The 22488-nt window shown below is 47.9% G+C and overlaps 1 long non-coding RNA gene across 1 annotated transcript; it reads left to right on the top strand.

Moving 5' to 3' along the window:
- Positions 1-2411: 2411 nt before the first annotated feature.
- On the top strand, positions 2412-3621 carry LOC125548335 (uncharacterized). The gene is made up of 2 exons (XR_015599732.1): positions 2412-2684; positions 2763-3621. It is a non-coding gene; the product is annotated as an uncharacterized LOC125548335 (long non-coding RNA).
- The last annotated feature ends 18867 nt before the right edge of the window (positions 3622-22488 follow it).

Raw genomic sequence — 22488 nt, 5'->3', positions numbered from 1 at the left:
CGGATATGCTTGCCAGTTTCCAACTCCACCCTCATGATATTGGACCTAACTCGGTCTCCAATATATGCAACTTCCAAGTCTTCTGTGAAGTGTACTTACAAGAAGAACCAACTTCTGAGCTGTTCCGCGGTTTTTTCCATCTGAACCGGCGCACTGAATTTGTAGATGGACCCAACACTGAACTTGGTGGTGTCTCTATTCAAAAAATAAAAGAAGTTGAATTCCCTCATGCCAAGCTGCACAGTCATCCCAAAGAGTGGAACCAAACTTGGTTCTACTGTAAAGACACCTCCCCTGAAGACGAGAACCCTCTGTCGGGTTACCGTGCCCACCGGCATTCCAACACTCATCCACTGCCGCAACGTCTAAGTGCCCAGGAACGGGCCTCTTATGCCCCTCAACTCGCCAAGCTCCGAGCCTTTATGGCCAACGGTTTATCAGGTGTCGATTTTGTGCGTTGCTGGATATCCTGGAGCATCTTAACATTAAGTCGCCGCTCCGGTTTAATGTGTGAGTACACTGGTGAATTAGAAGACTCCCAACGACACATCAACATTCAGCTGACCGATGAAGAAGTTACTGAGGGTGTCAAGAAGATTTTGAATGAATCGGAATCTGTCTACCGCCAAACCGGCTTGAACCTCTTCTACGCAAAAAACATACCGCCTGCTGTAAGCACCGTCCTTCCTTTTTACCTTTGATATCTTTTTTGACTGTTCAACCTGTGAATATCCTTCTGCTTGTTTATAAAGAGGGTGATGATCCATTCTGGAAGAGGAAACCCGCAGAAAAAGCGGCAAAGCCTTCCCGCCCCAAAACAAAAACCGTCAAGAAAACCTCAAAGCGGAAGGCAGCTGAACGTATCAGCATGGAACTGGATGACGACATGGATGAACCGGAAGTTGAGGTAGAACTTGATTCACTTGGTTCCCTTTTTATGCATCTCATTAACAATGATGTTTATCAGGAGGGCGCAGAAGGCAGCCAAGCCGACGATGTAGAGGTAATTGTCCTTTCCTCCGGTTCAGACTCTCTGCCAACACAAAAAATCCGTCAAGCGGTCCGGAAAGTAAGCTTTTCACATCCTCTTGCTCACTTGGATCCAACATTTATTTTGAAGAAGCAGCAGCATGAGGCTCGCCGCACAACCTGGCACAGCGGCAAAAAGGTCACCTTGGCCGGTTTACCTAAAACCCCAGTTCGAAAGTGCCGATCTGAGGTCTCACCTCCTTCTGACAATTCTTATCCCAAGGAAGGTTATTTCCGACAACCTCTTAATCCGTTCGATTCAAATTATCAGGTGACACCTCCCTCATCTTCTGGCGAGTCAACAACAACCCAACTTCCTCCCCTCAAAACTGTAGCTGGGTAAGTACTTAAACCCCTTCTTTGATTGTTTCCATACTTTGTATACTATGCTTAACTTTCACATCTTTTTCTGTTTCAAGAGCCAAGGCCAGACCCAGCAAAAAGGCTCGGGTTGATAATCCATTTGAAGACCAGGCGGCTCATGAACCGGAGCAAACGGTTGAACTGCAACAAGCTATGGAACCGGAGGGTCCCAATCCTGAAGCTACCTTTGATGAGCCACCCCCTCAGGATCACAATATGGATGAAGCACCAGAAGTTGATACTGTTGCGCCTGATGCTGAACCGGAAGATCTAATCCGGGCTAGTCCGGTGAGAGCTACTGAAACTCCATCAACTCCAGAAAAAGCTGCTGCAGATAAAGAAGGCGAGGTTACCATTACTGGGATTGGTCACACTTCGCCTGGCCGTCCTGTAATCTTGGCCCAACATAGTGCCAAGGAAGAGCGTGCTGCCATGGAAAAAGGCAAATGGAGCACTGACTTGTCAAGCTACGCCCATCTCAGCGCTCAAGAACTCCACTCCGGCTTTCTAAACCGTCTGCACTCATTCCGAGATTATGAAGCCGGTTTGGTGAACTTGATGAAAGAGCGCTACGAGGTATTTTCATCACGTCCCTTTCTTAAATACAAAGTACAAGCATCAACCCAAGTAGCCCCCAAAGGCCGGTTTATGATGACAATCATAAACCGGGACTTTATAAGACATGAACTGTTACAAACTTGTCCTCCATATGCCAACTGATTGTTTGAAGTAAATCTGACGTGATCATGAAATTCCTATAGTTTTTCGCCTGTGTAGCCCCCAAGGGCCGATTTAGCTTTGTGAGGTAAACTGGGTCTTCCATCAATGCATCAACTTTGAATAGATGTACATTAGCCCCCAAGTGTTAAGGATAATGCTTGCATTGTACTTGAGACTTGTGAGAATTATATTGATGATAGAACAAATAGGCATTAGCCCCCAAGTACAAAGTGCATAACTTGTTATACGCTTGGTACTTAATAACCTGTTTTAATGATATATCTCATCTTTGTAGGCTGATTTGAATCAGAAGGATGCTCAAAGGCAGACCTTCAAGAGAATGTAAAGTCTTAACAAGCAGAGGCTTCTAAAGCCAAGGAAGAGCTGACCAATGCCGTGGAAGCTATGGAGAAGTTGAAAGAGACCTTCAACAAGGAGCGCGCTGACTGAGAAACATAAAAGGCCAGTTTGATGAAAAAAGGCCGAGGACGCAGAGGTAGCCCTGAAACCGGTGGTGGAAGAACTGACCGGTTTAAAGCGGCAGATTGACGCCATGACTTCTATTGTGTTTGGTAAGTGCCCTCACATGCAGTTCGTCTAATTCATAAGATCTTATCAATAGCCGGTTTACTGATGCTGAACTATGACAGGGACCTGCATTGCTCATCTGGGCTCTGATATGCGGCTGAAACTTAAAGCGGCGTACACTTTAATAGAACAGCTGTTCTCTGGATCCCAGCGTGCCATTTTCACTGCCGCCTATAACAAGCTGGTGCCATCGTTGATAAAGGAAACACTTGAGAAGCTGGCCATGCTACCCGCCCGGATCACCGAACTGAAGAGATCAGCCGCAAGATCAGGAGCGCTGATCGCGCTAATCCGGGCCAAGGCATGGATTCCGGATCTTGAACTGGCAGATATCATCAAAGGATATCATGGCATGAAAGAAGACGGCTCAGACTTCAATAATGACGTTCTGCGAAGGCTGACAAAGGCGATGCGGCCAATAGCAAGCAAACTGGCGGAGGACACAGATTTATCTCACTTCCAACCGGTTTACGATGCTGAGGGAAAGAGACAGCCCGCTGTTATCCATGATGTTGAAGAGCTTGTGCCTCCAATCCGTAAGCATACTTACGCGATTGACATTGACCCCTCCAGCCTTATCCATGAAGAGGCCGTGTTTCAAGCTTTAACCGGAATCGATTGGTCAACGGTTGATTTCCAGCGTCTAGAGAGGGATGAAGAGGATGTGACTGCACAAGATGACCCTCAATCGTCAAGCCGTCCCGATGAAGAATCCTAAACCGACGTCCGGTTTATCAGCTACAGTCTGCCACTGCTTGAAAACAATTATTCAATTTGGGCCGTTTTGAAGCTCCTTGTAATAGGATAGCAGAAACACCTTTATCTGCCATGCCATTGAGCATGCTTATGTTGCTTGATAGTTTGAAAATTTGTTCCACTTTTGGGATTTATTTATGCATAGTCCATTATACTTTGTGTTCCTGCATATAAGAACTTGAAAGCGTCCTGGTGGTTTACCACTGGATGGGTCATGATGCCCAAAAATATATACATAACTTGGATGGATAACCAAGATTTATATTAACCAGATAAAATAAATAATATCTGGGACACACCTCGTCGGCTGACCAACTGCTTGTATGGTAAAGGTGAAAAAACACCAATCCGGAGTGTTGACAACTCCTTGCCCTCTTGTCGGTTCATATAAAAACCATATTGGGCTATAATAGCCACATAATGTTGATAACATCTAGTCAAAACCAGACCGGAAGAATATACTACCGGTTTAAAACTAATCATGTACTGACAACTAAGCGTTGAAAGTCATGCCGGGTTGTAATGAACACCGGTCTATCAGGAAATATTCATAAATCCCTTATCATAAAAAACAACAAAGACGAGAAATATGCAAGGCTTTTCATGGGCTGCCAGGCCCTAAATCGAGGCTTTTCATGGGCTGCCAGGCCGCCGAGTTAAACCATTTTGCAAAGCCTTTTAAGATGGACCTCAATCTTTAACCAATCACCGTTTTAACTTTGGCAAGTTCAGGGTCCATGGGATTGACTTGTCAAACGTTTGATGGGTCATACCAGGTTTACCTGGACGGAGTGGCTTACTTAAAGAGACAGGATAACCCGAGGTTTTAGGTGAATACACCTGGCTTCCAAGCCTGGCTTGATAGCCTAATATAAGGGTGCAAGCTCGTTGTTCTTTGAGAGCAAGGAGCCCCCAGGCAATATTTGAGTTGTGCTCAGTAGTTACCTATGTTTGAGCTGTGCTTAATGCAACAGGCTCTCTTTGGTTCCACATAATTTCCTTTTGGCCCGAAGCCTATCAAGAGGTGTAGCTATGATGTGAAGACATCCAAGCCCCCTAGTGATATCCCTTTTTGGTTTTAAACCGATCAAGAGGTGTAGCTATGGTTCGGATACGACCAAGCCCCCTAGTGATTTTTCTTTATATCTGTGTGGCCGTATAGGCCAGTTTAATAAAACGTCGCTTTGTCAGTAGAAGCTCCTGTAGGCTCACACATGATGTAAAAAGAACAGAGACCCCGCTTTATTCGAGGCACCGGTTTATTATATAATATATACATTGTTATGAGTATGTACATAAGAAGAGCCTATGGCTCAAGTATAGTAAGGCCGAAGAAGAGCTATATTCCATGGCCGCTGGGTCTCCTCCTCCGATTTACGTGAGTCTTTGTGCTCTCGAACATCAATGAGGTAGTATGACCCGTTGTGCAGATTTTGGCTGACCACAAAAGGTCCTTCCCAAGGTGGGGATAACTTGTGCATATCAGTCTGATCCTGGATGAGCCGGAGCACTAGATCACCCTCTTGAAAAGTTTTGGTCTTAACCCGACGGCTGTGATAACGTCGGAGATCTTGTTGATAAATTGCCGAACGTGCTGCTGCAAGATCACGCTCCTCATCTAACAGGTCCAGTGAGTCCTGACGTGCCTTCTCATTATCAGCTTCAACATAAGCCGCCACACGGGGCGAGTCGTGACGGATGTCACTAGGAAGAACCGCCTCTCCTCCATAAACCATGAAGAAAGGCGTGCAACCCGTAGATCTGTTAGGTGTGGTGTTGATGCTCCATAACACAGAAGGTAACTCCTCCACCCAACAACCTGGTGTCCGTTTTAAAGGAACCATAAGCCGAGGTTTAATACCTCTCAAAATTTCTTGATTTGCCCTCTCTGCTTGACCATTAGACTGGGGGTGAGCCACTGGTGCCACATCAAGCTGGATGTGCTCACGTTGGCAAAATTCCTCCATCTCACCCTTTGATAGATTAGTACCATTATCAGTTATAATACTGTGTGGGAAACCAAACCGGAATATCACCTTTTTGATTAATTGAACCACCATACCTGCATCACACTTACTGACTGGCTCTGCTTCCACCCACTTGGTGAACTTGTCAACTGCCACTAACAGGTGGATATTTTTGTCCTTGGATATCTTAAAGGGTCCAACCATATCGAGCCCCCAAGTTGCAAATGGCCAAGTGATTGGGATCATTCTCAACTCTTGAGCCGGAACATGAGTGCGGCATGCAAATTTTTGGCAACCGTCACACCTTTTGACCAAATCCTCAGCATCAGCATGAGCTGTCAACCAATAGAAACCGTGACGAAAAGCTTTAGCTACCTGGGATTTTGAACCGGCGTGGTGACCACAGTCTCCTTCGTGGATTTCTCGCAAGATCTCACAACCCTCTTGAGGAGATACACAACGCTGAATTGCTCCTGTGACACTGTAACAATGCAACTCCCCATTGATTATGGTCATTGACTTGGAACGCCGGATTATCTGCCGGGCCCAGGTTTCATTCTCCGGTAACTCGCCTCGGTTCATGTAAGCCAAGTACGAGACTGTCCAATCCGGTATGACATGCAAAGCCGCCATCAATTGGGCCTCCGGGTCAGGAATAGCCAACTCCTCCTGTGTGGGTATCTTGACCGACGAATTATGCAGTACGTTGAGGAAGACATTAGGTGGAACCGGTTTACGCTGAGAGCCCAGACGACTTAAAGCGTCTCCCGCTTCATTCTTTCGCCGGTTTATATGGTCGACTTGATAACCCTTGAAATGACTAGCCACTATGTCCACCTCTCGTCGATACGCAGCCATGAGTGGGTCCTTAGAATCCCAAGTGCCAGATATCTGTTGAGCCACCAGGTCCGAGTCATCGAAGCACTTAACCCGGCTTAAGTTTATCTCCTTAGCCATCCGAAGACCGTGGAGTAAGGCCTCGTACTCAGCTGCATTGTTATTACAAGGGAACATTAAGCGGAGAACATAACAAAAATTGTCACCTCGTGGGGAAGTTAATATGACTCTAGCCCCCGAGCCCTCCAATTGCCTGGACCCATCAAAGTGAATAGTCCAATAAGTGTTATCTGGCTTTTCCTCTGGTGCCTGCAACTCTGTCCAATCATTGATGAAATCCACGAGTGCTTGAGATTTGATCACTGTGCGAGGTGTATATTTGAGCCCGTGAGGTCCAAGCTCAATAGCCCACTTGGCAATCCGGCTAGTTGCTTCTCTGTTATGAATGATATCTCCTAGAGGGGCTGAACTGACCGTTGTGATAGGATGACCCTGAAAGTAATGTTTCAGCTTCCGGCTTGCCATAAACACCCCATACACCAGCTTCTGCCAATGTGGATACCTCTGCTTTGATTCGATAAGCATCTCACTGATATAATAAACTGGCCGTTGAACCGGATATTCCTTTACAACTTCCTTGCGCTCCACAACAATAGCCATACTAACAGCCTTGGCATTAGCAGCCACATACAGCAGTAGAGGCTCTTTATCGATCGAAGCTGCAAGCACAGGCGGTTCAGCTAACTGCCTCTTCAAATCCTCAAACGCTTTATCAGCCACATCGCTCCAGACAAAATCATCCGTTTTCTTTAACATCCGGTATAAAGGGATAGCTTTCTCCCTGAGACGACTGATAAACCGGCTCAAAGCCGCAATCCGGCCGGCTAAACATTGAACGTCATTGATACACGCCGGTTTAGACAAAGACGTGATTGCCGAATTTTTTTCTGGATTAGCCTCAATGCCCCTGTTTGACACCAGGATACCCAAGAGCTTGCCTGCTGGAACACCAAAGACACATTTGTCCAGATTAAGCATCATCTTATAAACCCGGAGGTTATGAAAGGTTTCTCTTAAGTCATTTATCAATGTTTCCTCCTTCCTGGACTTTACCACAATATCATCCACATATGCGTGAACATTGCGCCCAATCTGTTTATGAAGACAATTCTGAACACAGCGTTGATAAGTTGCCTAGGCACTCTTGAGCCCAAAGGGCATGGAAACATAGCAGAAGGCTCCAAAGGGAGTTATAAAAGATGTCTTCTCCTGGTCCTTAACTGCCATTTTGATCTGATGATAACCAGAATAAGCATCCAGAAAACACAAACGGTCACAACCCGCTGTAGCATCAATAATCCGATCAATACGAGGGAGGGCAAAGGGATCTGATGGGCAGGCCTTGTTCAAATCTGTGTAGTCCACACACATACGCCAAGTGCCATTTTTCTTGAGAACTAGCATCGGATTAGCCAACCACTTCGGGTGAAAGACCTCCACGATAAACCCTGCGGCCAACAGCCGAGCTACCTCCTGACCGATAGCCTTGCGCCTTTCTTCGTTGAAGCGGCGGAGAAACTGTCTGACCGGTTTAAACTTAGGATCTATATTAAGTGTGTGCTCAGTGAGTTCCCTTGGTACACCTGGCATGTCAGAAGGTTTCCATGCAAAGATGTCCCAGTTCTCACGGATGAACTCGATGAGCGCGCTTTCCTATTTGGGATCCAGGTTAGCGCTGATGCTGAACTGCTTGGATGAATCGCCAGGAAAAAAATCAACCATCTTGGTGTGTGTGGCCGATTTAAACTTTAACGTCGGATCGTGCTCCATAGTTGCTTTTTCAAAGAAGTCATGTCTGCCGGATCAACCTTGTCTTTATAAAACTTTAGCTCTTGCGTGGCACAAACCGACTCAGCATAAGCCGCATCACCTTCCTCACATTCCAAAGCAATCTTCCTGCTCCCATGTACTGTGATGGTCCCCTTATGACCTGGCATCTTAAGCTGCAGATAAACATAAGATGTCCTCGCCATGAACCTGGCATAATCCGGTCGCCCAAACAGAGCGTGATACAGACTCTTGATTTTCACCACCTCAAAAGTCAACATTTCTGATCTTGAATCATGATCATCTCCAAAGGCCACCTACACCTATAGGGCTATCTTGCCCACTGGATATGCGGATTTACCGGGCACCACACCATGAAAACGGTGTTCGACGGTTTAAGATTCTTATCTGTCAACCCCATACGATGGAAGGTATCATAGTAGAGAATATTGATACTGCTTCCCCCATCCATGAGCACCTTGGTGAACTTATACCCCCCAACTTGAGGTGCCACCACTGTCGTGGTATTCTCACGGGGGGTGCTAGATGACATATGCCACAAGGTGGCTTCGTGTGAGGGCAAGACTACTGCTGATAGGCCCGGGAGCAGGTATGCGAGTAGCACGTGCTAGTTACCCAGGTTCGGGGATCTCCAGAGAGATAATACCCCTACTCCTGCATGTCTGAGTATATATGTGGGGTGTACATTGGGCAGTACAAAGTGCTCCTGGAGCTGTATCTGAGATCAGTGCCAAAGGCATCTGATCTCGTATATATGTGTAGCCTGAGTGCCTTGTGGCCGGCTAGTCTCATGGCATGCATGGCCGTGAGGGCATGTGTGTCCATGCGTGAGTGTGAGCCTGTGGTGGATGGATGGATGGGTGGCATATATATATATATAGGTGAGCTAGCTTACTACCTAATCTAGGTAGTGGCGTGGGGGGTAAGTGGGCATGTGACACCATGCCCATGAGAGATGTGTATGTGACATGCATGCCTCCTTGTCCCTGGGGCACTTTATAAAACAGTGCCCAAGGACAGATACAATGTAGATGATGTCGCGGTATGACCGTGTCATCGATGTCTTGTCGGTGTCAGGTCGGGCTGCAGTCGGCAGCCGGCTGGTTGGTGTAGTCGGCAGCCGTCTGGTTGGCGTAGTCGGCAGCCGGCAGTCGGCAGCCGGCCGGGCAGAGCAGTCGGACGGGGAGCCGGCAGGAGCGGCCGGGCAGTCGGACTGAGGGGCTTTGCTAGCCCCGATGTCTTGATTTATTGTCTCGCCGTCTTCGGGGTATTCGTGTCCAATTACTCCGACAGTAGCCCCCAAGCCTCCAGGCAACTTGGCAAAGTTGGGCGGAGGTTTTTTGGCGAGTGTTCATGGAAATGATCATGAAAAGGAAAAAAGTTAGTCCACACAGATATATCAAATGTTTGCTTTTAGCATTGCAAGTTTTATGCGGAGGGTGCCGACTCAGTTTCTTCCGAGCCCCCTTAATCTTTTTCGTGTTCCCTCCGCTTTTTGGCTTGTGCTCTTGCTTGCCGGACAGCCGCTCTGCGGTCTGTGGCTGAGAGTGGGCCGCGAAGTGGAGTGTACAGTACTCAGAGTCTGGGAGCAGATTCAATCGAGTAGATACTTGTAAAGGAAACGGTCGGGTCGCCCGAACGTTTTTCTTCCCGGGCGTTTTTCGCGTGGGTGGCCTCCAGCGTTCACTCTTGCTAGTTGGACAGCCGCTCTGCGGTCTGTGACTAAGAGTGGGCCTTTGGTACCGCGCACGGTACTAAGCCGTCTGCGGGAACTAACGTCTCAGGCCAAGCGGCCAGCCCCCGGGCCAACTCTGGCTGGCGCCGAGGCGAACAGTGATGCTACTGTAATAAAATGCGGAGACAGCCCGCGAGCATCGCTCGTGGTTATCCATGCTTGTGTGGTGCAAAAAATATGCGGGTGAGGAGCTCACATTGATTTTCGTGTAGTCGCGGTCGTCGAAGACAGCCGGCGTGACTCGGCGCTAGCGGAGCGCGTCGGCGCACCCGCTGGGTGAAGCCTTCGAGCCTCCGGGTGCTTGAAGGTGGGTCCCGGCTGGTCAGGCTCGACCAGCCAGGCGGCGAGGCATCTTGCAGCGCCCGTTTTCTTCTTTTCTCTTCCGCCGGCTGCTGGCAGCCGGACAAAATTCTTCTTGTTTGCAATCTTCCATGGGGCGCGCCAGCGCACCCACTGGGTGTAGCCCCCGAGATTCGGGCCGACTGCTGAGCAGTCGGGCCAGATCTCCCAGCAACTACTTTGTCTTCTTCTTCGCGGGGGCGCGTCAGCACACCCGCCGGGTGTAGCCCCCGAGATCTGGACCGACTGCTGAGCAGTCGGGCCAGATCTCCCGGTGACTACTTTGCCTTCTTTCTCCTTCTCTTTGTCCAGCTGTGCGCAGCCGGACGCCTATTTCTTTTTTCATCCGACTGGGCAGTCGGACTTTCTTTTTTCTATCTTCCCAGCCGACTTCTCTCTCTCTTTTTTTCAGCACCCGGCCACTTCTTTCTTAGCCGGATCAAGCACTCGGCCACGGCGGGCAGACGACTCTTTTCTTTTTCTCCCAGCCGGCTTTGAGCAGTCGGACATAGCTCTTCATTTTATTTTTTCTTTTGCACAGCCGGCGCACTGTGACGACCCAGCCGACTCTTTCTTTCTTCATATTTTCTCCAGCTGGCCAGGGAACCCGCGGGACGCAGTCGGGCGCGGCGGGGGGCGGAGCAGCCGGCATTCGGGGTGCGGCAGCAGCCGGCGCACGGGTTGCGGGGAAGGCGGGGCGGACCCGGCCGTCGTAAGTTGGAGGCGGCGGAGAGCGGAACGCGCCGGTCACGGGGCGCATACCCGAAGCCAGCTTGGGAGGAGGAGAAACCGGTGTGAAGTAGGCGGCCCAGGCGCAGAGAGCCGGCCGCGCGGCGAGTAGGAGCTGGCCATAGGGCGGGGCCGGGTGGCGGAGCGGAAGCAGGTACGCGGACTCGCTAGCTGGCGCGGGGCGAGCAGGAGCCGGCCACAGGGCAGGGCCTGGTGGTGGAGTGGCGCAGTGGGCGGCGACGGGACAAGGCCGGGCACGCGGCGACCACCCGGACCCGGCGCAGGCGGAGTCGGCACGGACGCCGGACTGGGCGAAGCGGCGCTTGGAGGCGGCCGGAGCCCGCGGGGCGACGGGGAGCCACCGGGCGCGGGCCAGGATGAGGCAGAAGGCGGGGAGGCAGACAACGCCAGCGGGAGGCGGCCGGTGTGGGGCCGCGACTCGGCGGGCGTGGAGGCTGGACGCTGCGGCGGCCCGAATGGGCCAGGCCACCCGTGCAGGGGCCAAGGGAGGCCGGATGCGGCCGGACCAGGGCAGAAGAGGCCCGGCGGCGGGGGCCGCGGGTCTTCCGCGAAGAGGAGACGTGAGGCGGCGTCCGCGGCTGGGCAGACGCGAGGACGGGCGGAGCGCAAGCAATGGCTGTAGGTGGTGGTGCTGCAGTGCTCGGGACGCACGTGGGCATACAAAGCAGCGTGCCAGCAGGGCCTGTAGGCATGGGCGCGCGCGTGCGTTGTGTGGACGCTGTACGAGCAGTGTACGGGCGGTGTCCGACCACTGTATGATATGGGAGCAGTGTATGGAATGGTTTTACGGCCATTGGCAAGCAATAATGCATGGGTTGCGTACTGGGCAATGGCTGGCTAGTGTATGGGATATATCTGGTTCGCATCCGACCAATGTACAGGGATTATCTAGCCAGTATCTGGCTACGGTATGAGATGTGGTTTGACCATTGTATGACTTGCATCTAGCTAGCTTGCATAGATGGTATATGGAGGAACGAACGCGTGTTTCGACCGGAGCAAGGCGCAACGCGGAGGGGAGCAGACGCGAGCGGCGCGTGGATGGATACGGCCGACCGAAGCGAGGCCCCGCGCGCGGCGCATGTGGTCAGACGGCCGGCGTCACAACGGTGGTGACGAAGAGGCCGACAGCAAGGACGCGCCACCCCTCGCGGCCGCTCCGGGGGCGGGTCGATGTTGAGCCCCCGAGCGCTACCGGAGAGACGGCGCGACGCCGCGGCGGAGGCGATGAAGAAAAAAGGGTCCCGCCCGGACTGCGAAACCAGCAGCAGCGCGGTAGCATAGTACCACCCCATGGTGGGCGCCAAATGTCGTGGTATTCTCACGGGGGGTGCTAGACAACATATGCCACAAGGTGGCTTCGTGTGAGGGCAAGACTGCTGCTGATAGGCCCGGGAGCGGGTATGCGAGTAGCACGCGCTAGTTACCCAGGTTCAGGGCTCTCCGGAGAGATAATACCCCTACTCCTGCATGTCTGAGTATATATGTGGCGTGTACATCGGGCAGTACAAAGTGCTCCTGAAGCTGTATCTGACATCAGTGCCAAAGGCATCTGATCTCGTATATATGTGTAGCCCGAGTGCCTTGTGGCCGGCTAGTCTCATGGCATGCATGGCCGTGAGGGTATGTGTGTCCATGCGTGAGTGTGAGCCTGTGGTGGATGGATGGATGGGTGGCATATATATATAGGTAAGCTAGCTTACTACCTAAGCTAGGTAGTGGCGTGGGGGTAAGTGGGCATGGGACACGATGCCCATGAGAGATATGTATGTGACGTGCATGCCTCCTTGTCCCTGGGGCACTTTATAAAACAGTGCCCAGGGACAGATACAATGTAGATGACGTCGCGGTATGACCGTCTCGTCGATGTCTTGTCGATGTCAGGTCGGGCTGCAGTCGGCAGCCGGCTGGTTGGCGTAGTCGGCAGCCGGCAGTCGGCAGCCGGCCGGGCAGAGTAGTTGGACGGGGAGCCGGCAGGAGCGGCCGGGCAGTCGGACTGAGGGGCTTTGCTAGCTCCGATGTCTTGATTTATTGTCTTGCCGTCTTCGGGGTATCCGTGTCCAATTACTCCGACAACCACTAAGGCCAGATGACCTAGATTGTCAACCCGGGGTGGGTGATCCTCTCTACTCCATAAAATGGGTTGCTCAGACCAGCGCAAATACTGAGGCATGGCTGGTTCAACAGAGTTCACGACCCTCTTGTGAAGCTTCTGATCACGCTTGCACAAGCTAGTGGTGAAAACATGATACTGCCCACTATTCAACTACTTCGGATTGCTCTGATAACCCAACTACTGCTGTTGATTCCCCTGATGGTTATAACCTCCCTGGTTGCCCTGGTTCCCTTGACTGTTATGTCCGGTTTGATTGCCTTGAAATCCTGAACCGGAGCTACCGCCTCCATAACCCGGCCCATGAAAACCACCTCCTGAACCGCCGGGCGGGCCGTTGTCGTATTGAAACATATTGGAGGTCTTGAACTCCCGCATGATATAACAATCCTTCTAAAGATGTGAAGATGGCCTCTCCTTCGATCCATGCTTTGGACAAGGTTGATTTAACAGGCGCTCCAGATTGGGGCCTGAACCTCCGCCCCTCTGGGGTTGTTTGCCTTTACGACGCTGACCGTTATCCTGAGCATTGGTGTTAGCCACAAAGTCCAAACTGTTGTCTGCCTTGCGCTTACCATTGTTTCCATGACCTGCCGAGTTATGCTGCTGCCCCTTGGTGTTGCCGTTCTTCTTCCCTTTCCCCGGTTTTTCCTCCTCTGACTCAGGGTCCTTGGTATTATCTGAATCGGCATATTTAACCAAAGCGGCCATAAGCGTTGCCATATCGTTGCAGTGACATTTGAGCCTTCCTAACTTCTGTTTTAGCGGTAGAAACCGGCAATTGCCTTCCAATGTTAACACTATTGTGTCCGCATTGATGCGATCCAATGAATGCAGAATAGCTGAGACCCGCTTCACCCAATGGGTTGTAGACTCCCCATCCTCTTGAACACAAGCGGCCAGGTCCACAATCGACATAGGCTGCTTACAAGTATCCTTGAAATTCTGGCTAAACCGGTTTTTTAACTCGGCCCATGATCCGACAGAGTTAACTGGTAATCTCTTTAACCAAGTACGAGCTGTCCCCTCCAACATCATGGTGAAGTATTTAGCGCACACTGCTTCATCCACATCCAACATATCCATTGCCATCTCATAAATTTCAACCCATAACTCTGGTTGCAAATCGGCAGTGTAATTGGGCATCTTACGAGGTCCTTTAAAATCCTTGGCAGTCGCACATTACGTAAAGCGGGGGTGAGACACAGCACCCCTAAGGAACTAAAGACCACACCTGGCTCCACTGAAGCGGTAGGGTGAACTGGAGTAGGTTGACGAGCTGCATGCAGAGCTGCTAACTCGGCCTCTCGACGTGCACGACCATGATCCACCACATCCTGCGCATTAGCATCTCCACCAACCGGGTTGTGCCCTCGCGGCGAGTTACGGCGACGTGCACTGCTCGATACGGCCGGTTCATCCTCAACGTGCCTGCTGTAGCTCCGGCTCGGGCGGGGGGGGGGGGGTGGTGGAATGAATCCTCTCACAACTATGCGAATAAGCCTGCTGCTAGTTTAAAGCTGTTTGAAGGAGCTCTCTGGCCCGTCATGCCTCAATCGCAACTGGTGACTCGACGTCGGTTGGGAGGGCTGCCAATCGTGAAGCGGCGGCCACAATGTTGTCCAACGGGTTGGAGTAATGCCCCGGGGGCGTCGGAACATACTGCGGCACAATGTTGTTTTGATGAGGCGGGTCCATCGCGCGTGGCTGAACCAGCGCTCCTGTTCCCGGCGCCTCCGTCCGGTTTAACACTGGATGGTTACTGGTTCCTGCTCCTGGCATGTTGAGGAGATTTCTTGGCTCATAACCCGGCGGGAGGTGCGACCGGTATCTTCTTCTCATGACTTCATCTAAGGCATTCTGATCCAGCCTAAGCCGGTAGGCCTGAGCTTCCAACTCGGCCCGTTCTGTAGCCATCCTAGCGTTCTCTGCCGCTAGGTCCTCTTTAGCCTGAGTTATCTGATCTTTTACCTTTGCAATCTCCGCATTGTGCTGATCCCGGGCTGCTGCGTCCACCTCTACGGCCATCAATGTTGCCAAAGCGTCGAACAAATCAGATAGAACTTGAGCCAGAGGCGGCACAGAGCCCCCTGCTCCCGCTGGCGTTGCTGTCGCTGAACCGGAGAGCATTGCCGCGGCATTTGATGAGTGGTGCGCTGATTGTGTACCGGCCATGAAGATAGCGACCCGGTTTGGCAGATCGAGGGGGTCCGGAATACTATTGCCATCGGAACCTCCGCTAATCCGGCCGTCCTGTAACTAATACAGCGATTCGGTCTCTCCAGTTGAAGACTCGTCATCAGAACAGACAACGGTTTCTCCATCAGATCCTGGTCCATCCTCATATTCCGCTCCATGGATGACACCTACAAAAACATGCCTCGCTGCGGGCTGAACCGGGGAAGGGCTTGCACGCTGAGCCGTCTCGATGATGTCAGTGCAGGTGTCCGGCTCAGGGACCGGTTCGCCGATCTTGCCGATGAAGACGTGAATCCCACCAAAGGGGACCCGATACCCGTATTCGATTGAACCGGCCTCGGGACCCCATCCTGTGTCGGCGATGTAGAGCTTGCCGCGATGACTCTTCGTCATCCGGCCCATAGCGTATCCCTTGAGTCCATCAAAGCTGCCCTTCAAGAACTCGAAACCATCGTGCGATAGCCCCACGGTGGGCGCCAACTGTCGTGGGGTTGTCACGGCAGATGTCCTCGTGAAAGGACTTAGTCGTGGAGCCATCGCTGCTACCTCTTGAGCACTGTGTTGGTTTTCCCCGAAGAGGAAGGGATGATGCAGCAAAGTAGCATAAGTATTTCCCTCAGTTTTTGAGAACCAAGGTATCAATCCAGTAGGAGGCTACACACAAGTCCCTCGTACCCGCACAAAACAAATAAATCCTCGCAACCAACGCAAATAGGGGTTGTCAATCCCTATAGGGCCACTTACGAGAGTGAGATCTGATAGATATGATAAAGATAATATTTTTGGTATTTTTATGATAAAGATGCAAAGTAAAATAAAGGCAAAGTAAATAGCAAAGGAAATAACTAAGTAGTAGGAGATCAATATGATGAAGATAGACCCGGGGGCCATAGGTTTCACTAGTGGCTTCTCTCGAGAGCATAAGTATTCTACGGCGGGTGACAAATTACTGTTGAGCAATTGATAGAATTGAGCATAGTTATGAGAATATCTAGGTATGATCATGTATTTAGGCATCACATCCGAGACAAGTAGACCGACTCCTGCCTGCGTCTACTACTATTACTCCACTCATCGACCGCTATCCAGCATGCATCTAGAGTATTAAGTTAAAAACAGAGTAACGCCTTAAGAAAGATGACATGATGTAGAGGGATAGACTCATGCAATATGAAGAAAACCCCATCTAGTTATCCTCGATGGCAACAATACAATACATGCCTTGCTGCCCTTACTGTCACCGGGAAAGGACACCGCAAGATTGAACCCAAAGCTAAGCAGTTCTCCCATTGCAAAAAAGATCAATCTAGTAGGCCAAACCAAACTGATAATTCGGAGAGACTTGCAAAGATAACCAATCATACATAAAAGAATTCAGAGAAGATTCAAATATTATTCATAGACAGACTTGATCATAAACCCACAATTCATCGGTCTCAACAAACACACCACAAAAAGAAGATTACATCGAATAGATCTCCACAAGAGAGGGGGAGAACATTGTATTGAGATCCAAAAAGAGAGAAGAAGCCATCTAGCTAATAACTATGGACCCGTAGGTCTGAGGTAAACTACTCACACTTCATCGGAGAGGCTATGATGTTGATGTAGAAGCCCTTCGTGATCGATGCCCCCTCCGGCGGAGCTCCGGAACAGGCCCCAAGATGGGATCTCGTGGATACAGAAAGTTACGGCGGTGGAATTAGGGTTTTGTCTCCTGTTCTGATTGTTTGGGGGTACGTGGATATATATAGGAGGAAGGAGTACGTCGGTGGAGCAACAGGGGGCCCACGAGGGTGGAGGGCGCGCCTGGTGGGGGTGGGCGCGCCCCCTACCTCGTGGCCTCCTGTTTTATTTCTTGACATAGGGTCCAAGTCTCTCTGGTCTTATTCTTTGAGAAAATCACGTTCCCCAAGGTTTCATTCCGTTTGGACTCCGTTTGATATTTCTTTTCTTCGCAACCCTAAAATAGGCAAAAAACAGCAATTCTGGGCTGGGCCTCCGGTTAATAGGTTAGTCCCAAAAATAATATAAAAGTGGATAATAAAGCCCAATAATGTCCAAAACAGTAGATAATATAGCATGGAGCAATCAAAAATTATAGATACGTTGGAGACGTATCAAGCATCCCCAAGCTTAATTCCTGCTCGTCCTCGAGTAGGTAAATGATAAAAACAGAATTTTTGATGCGGAGTGCTACTTGGCATAATTTTAATGTAATTCTTCTTAATTGTGGTATGAATATTCAGATCTGAAAGATTCAAGAGAAAAGTTCATATTGACATAAAAATAATAATACTTCAAGCATACTAACTAAGCAATTATGTCTTCTCAAAATAACATGGCTAAAGAAAGTTATCCCTACAAAATCATATAGTCTGGCTATGCTCTATCTTCACGACACAAAATATTTAAATCATGCACAACCCCGATGACAAGCCAAGCAATTGTTTCATACTTTTGACATCCTCAAAACTTTTTCAATTTTCACGCAATACATGAGCGTGAGCCATGGATATAGCACTATAGGTGGAATAGAGTGGTGGTTGTGGAGAAGACAAAAAGGGAGAAGATAGTCTCACATCAACTAGGCGTATCAACGGGCTATGAAGATGCCCATCAATAGATATCAATGTGAGTGAGTAGGTGAAACTAAGTGGGTGTGCATCCAACTTGCTTGCTCATGAAGGCCTAGGGCAATTTTGAGGAAGCCCATCATTGGAATATACAAGCCAAGTTCTATAATGAAAAATTCCCACTAGTATATGAACATGATAACATGAGAGACTTTCTACTATGAAGATCATGGTGCTACTTTGAAGCACAAGTGTGGTAAAAGGATAGTAACATTGTCCCTTCTCTCTTTTTCTCTCATTTTTTTTCCTTTTGGGACTTTTTTATGAACTCTTTTTTTTCGTCCGGAGTCTCATCCCGACTTGTGGGGGAATCATAGTCTCCATCATCCTTTCCTCACTGGGACAATGCTCTAATAATGATGATCATCACACTTTTATTTTTCTTACAACTCAACAATTACAACTCGATACTTAGAACAAAATATGACTCTATATGAATGCCTCCGGCGGTGTACCGGGATATGCAATGATACATGAGTGACATGTATGAAAGAATTATGAATGGTGGCTTTGCCACAAATATGATGTCAACTACATGATCATGCTAAGCAATATGACAATGATGGAGTGTGTCATAATAAACAGAATGGTGGAAAGTTGCATGGCAATATATCTCGGAATGGCTATGGAAATGCCATAATAGGTAGGTATGGTGGCTGTTTTGAGGAAGGTATATGGTGGGTGTATGATATCGGCGAAAGTTGCGCATTATTAGAGAGGCTAGCAAAGGTGGAAGGGTGAGAGTGCGTATAATCCATGGACTCAACATTAGTCATAAAGAACTCATATACTTATTGCAAAAATCTACAAGTTATCAAAGCAAAGTATTACGCGCATGCTCCTAGGGGGATAGATTGGTAGGAATGACCATCGCTCGTCCCCGACCGCCACTCATAAGGAAGGCAATCAAAAAATAAATCATGCTCCGACTTCATCACATAACGGTTCACCATACGTGCATGCTACAGGAATCACAAGCTTCAACACAAGCATTTCTCAAATTCACAACTACTCAACTAGCATGACTTTAATATCACCATCTCCATATGTCAAAACAATTACCAAGTATCAAACTTATCATAGTATTCAATACACTCATAAGAAAGTTTTATTATTAATCTTGTATACCAAGCATATTAGGATTTTAAGAAAATTACCATGCTATTTAAGACTCTCAAAATAATCTAAGTGAAGCATGAGAGATCAATAGTTTCTATAAAAACAAATCCATTGCCGTGCTCTAAAAGATACAAGTGAAGTACTAGAGCAAAATTATATAACTCAAAAGATATAAGCGAAGCACATAGAGTATTCTAACAAATTCCAAATCATATATGGCTCTCTCAAAAGGTGTGTACAGAAAGGATGATTGTGTTAAACTAAGAAATAAAGACTCAAATCATACAAGACGCTCCAAGCAAAACATATATCATGTGGTAAATAAAAATATAGCTCCAAGTAAAGTTACTGATAGAAGTAGACGAAAGAGGGGATGCCTTCCGGGGCATCCCCAAGCTTTGGCTTTTAGGTGTCCTTAGACTATCTTGGGGGTGCCATGGGCATCCCCAATCTTAGGATCTTGCCACTCCTTGTTCCACAATCCATCAAATCTTTACCCAAAACTTAAAAACTTCACAACACAAAACTTAAAGTAGAAAATTTCGTGAGCTCCGTTAGCGAAAGAAAACAAAAGATCACTTCAAGGTACTGTAATGAACTCATTTTTTATTTACATTGGTGTTATACCTACTGTATTCCAACTTCTCTATGGTTTATAAACTACTTTACTAGCCATAGATTCAACAAAATAAGCAAACAACACACGAAAAACAGAATCTGTCAAAAACAGAACAGTCTGTAGTAATCTGTATCTAGCGCAAGATCTGGAACCCCAAAAATTCTAAAATAAATTGACGGACGTGAGGTATTTATCTATTAATCATCTTCAAAAATAATTAACTAAATAGCACTCTCCAAATAAAAATGGCAGCAGTTCTCGTGAGTGCTAAAGTTTCTGTTTTTTACAGCAAGTTCAACAAGACTTTCCCCAAGTCTTCCCAACGGTTCTACTTGGCACAAACACTAATTAAACACAAAAAAACACAACCAAAACAGAGGCTAGATAAATTATTTATTACTAAACAGGAGCAAAAAGCAAGGAATAAAAATAAAATTGGGTTGCCTCCCAACAAGCGCTATCGTTTAACGCCCCTAGTTAGGCATAACAAGCAAGAATAGATCTAGGTATTGCCATCTTTGGTAGGCAATTCTTCAATTAGGAATCTACCATCTTTAGGAATTTCTTTCTTTTTATTGATTATCAAACTTTTAGGCACAAGGTTAAAAAATTCATTTGTAACAAATGGTTCCTTAATAATAGCAAAAAGATTGGGATGAACACTTATAGATTTGAGATCCGCATTTTCCTTACTAGATGATTCACCATTATTTTTAGGAACGTACATAAGCTTGGCAACTATAGTGGAAGGACTTGGAGTATTCTTTATGGAAGAAAAAGCGGTTCCCAAGTTGGTAATAATATTCTCAAGTTTATCGATCCTAACGGAATCGTGATTTATTTTCTCATTAACTATGGGTTCCTTTTCTTTAATATCTTTCAAAGTAACTCCTACTGTAGATCCATATTGAGAGATTCGGCTTTGGATCTTTTTATCCAAATTTTCAATTAACTCTACGGTAGCAACCTTATTTTCAATAATTTCAAGCCTTTGCATTACATGCTCCAAAGTTAATATAGTTCCATTAACCAAGAGAGGGGGTGAGCCAAATAAATCTAACATAGCATTATAAGAATCAAAAGTATGGCTACCTAAAAAGTTCCCTCCGGTAATAGTATCAAGAACATAACGGTGCCAAGGAGTAATGCCTACATAAAAATTGCGAAGAAGAACGGAAGTAGATTGCTTCCTAGTAGATCTATTTTGAGCATTGCAAATTCTATACCAAGCATCTTTTAGATTTTCTCCCTCCCTTTGATTAAAATTTAGAATTTCATTCTCAGGAGATAACGGAGAAGATAAGGGACTAGCCATAATGACAAGAAAACTAACAGACAAGCAAACAAAAAGCAAGCGGACAAAAAGAGGCAAATAGAGAGGGAGGATAGAGAGAGAGGGCGAATAAAACGGCAAGGGTGAAGTGGGGGAGAGGAAAACGAGAGGCAAATGGCAAATAATGTAATGCGGGAGATAAGGGTATGTGATGGGTACTTGGTATGTTGACTTTTGCGTAGACCTCCCCGGCAATGGCGCCAGAAATCCTTCTTGCTACCTCTTGAGCACTGCGTTGGTTTTCCCCGAAGAGGAAGGGATTATGCAGCAAAGTAGCGTAAGTATTTCCATCAGTTTTTGAGAACCAAGGTATCAATCCAGTAGGAGGCTACGCGCAAGTCCCTCATACCTGCACAAAACAAATAAATCCTCAAAACCAACGCAAATAGGGGTTGTCAATCCCTATAGGGTCACTTACGAGAGTGAGATCTGATAGATATGATAAAGATAATATTTTTGGTATTTTTATGATAAAGATGCAAAGTAAAATAAAGGCAAAGTAAATAGCAAAGGAAATAACTAAGTGGTAGGAGATCAATATGATGAAGATATACCCAGGGGCCATAGGTTTCACTAGTGGCTTCTCTCGGGAGCATAAGTATTCTATGGTGGATGAACAAATTACTGTTGAGCAATTGACAGAATTGAGCATAGTTATGAGAATATCTAGGTATGATCATGTATATAGGCATCACGTCCGAGACAAGTAGACCGACTCTTGCCTGCATCTACTACTATTACTCCACTCATCGACCGCTATCCAGCATGCATCTAGAGTATTAAGTTAAAAACAGAGTAACACCTTAAGCAAGATGACATGATGTAGAGGGATAGACTCATGCAGTATGAAGAAAACCCCATCTTGTTATCCTCGATGGCAACAATACAATACGTGCCTTGGTGCCCTTACTGTCACCGGGAAAGGACACCACAAGATTGAACCCAAAGCTAATCACTTCTCCCATTGCAAGAAAGATCAATCTAGTAGGCCAAACCAAACTGATAATTCAAAGAGTCTTGCAAAGATAACCAATCGTACATAAAAGAATTCAGATAAGATTGAAATATTATTCATAGACTGACTTGATCATAAACCCACAATTCATCGATCTCAACAAACACACCGCAAAAACAAGATTACATCGAATAGATCTCCACAAGAGAAGGGGAGAACATTGTATTGAGATCCAAAAAGAGAGAAGAAGCCATCTAGCTAATAACTATGGACCTGTAGGTCTGAGGTAAACTACTCACACTTCATCGGAGAGGCTATGGTGTTGATGTAGAAGCCCTCCGTGATCGATGCCCCCTCCGGCGGAGCTCCGGAATAGGCCCCAAAATGGGATCTCGTGGATACAGAAAGTTATGGCGGTGGAATTAGGGTTTTGGCTCCTGGTCTGATCGTTTGGGGGTACGTGGATATATATAGGAGGAAGGAGTACGTCGGTGGAGCAACAGGGGGCCCACGAGGGTGGAGGGCGCGCCTGGTGGGGGTGGGCGCGCCCCCTACCTCGTGGCCTCCTGTTTTATTTCTTGA

This window comes from Triticum urartu, chromosome 3A, assembly GCF_056163025.1.
Source record: "Triticum urartu cultivar PI428250 chromosome 3A, HENAU_Tu73, whole genome shotgun sequence".
NCBI lineage: Eukaryota > Viridiplantae > Streptophyta > Magnoliopsida > Poales > Poaceae > Triticum > Triticum urartu.
Note: the sequence above shows the minus strand (reverse complement) of the source record. Positions and strands in the feature narration are given on the sequence as shown.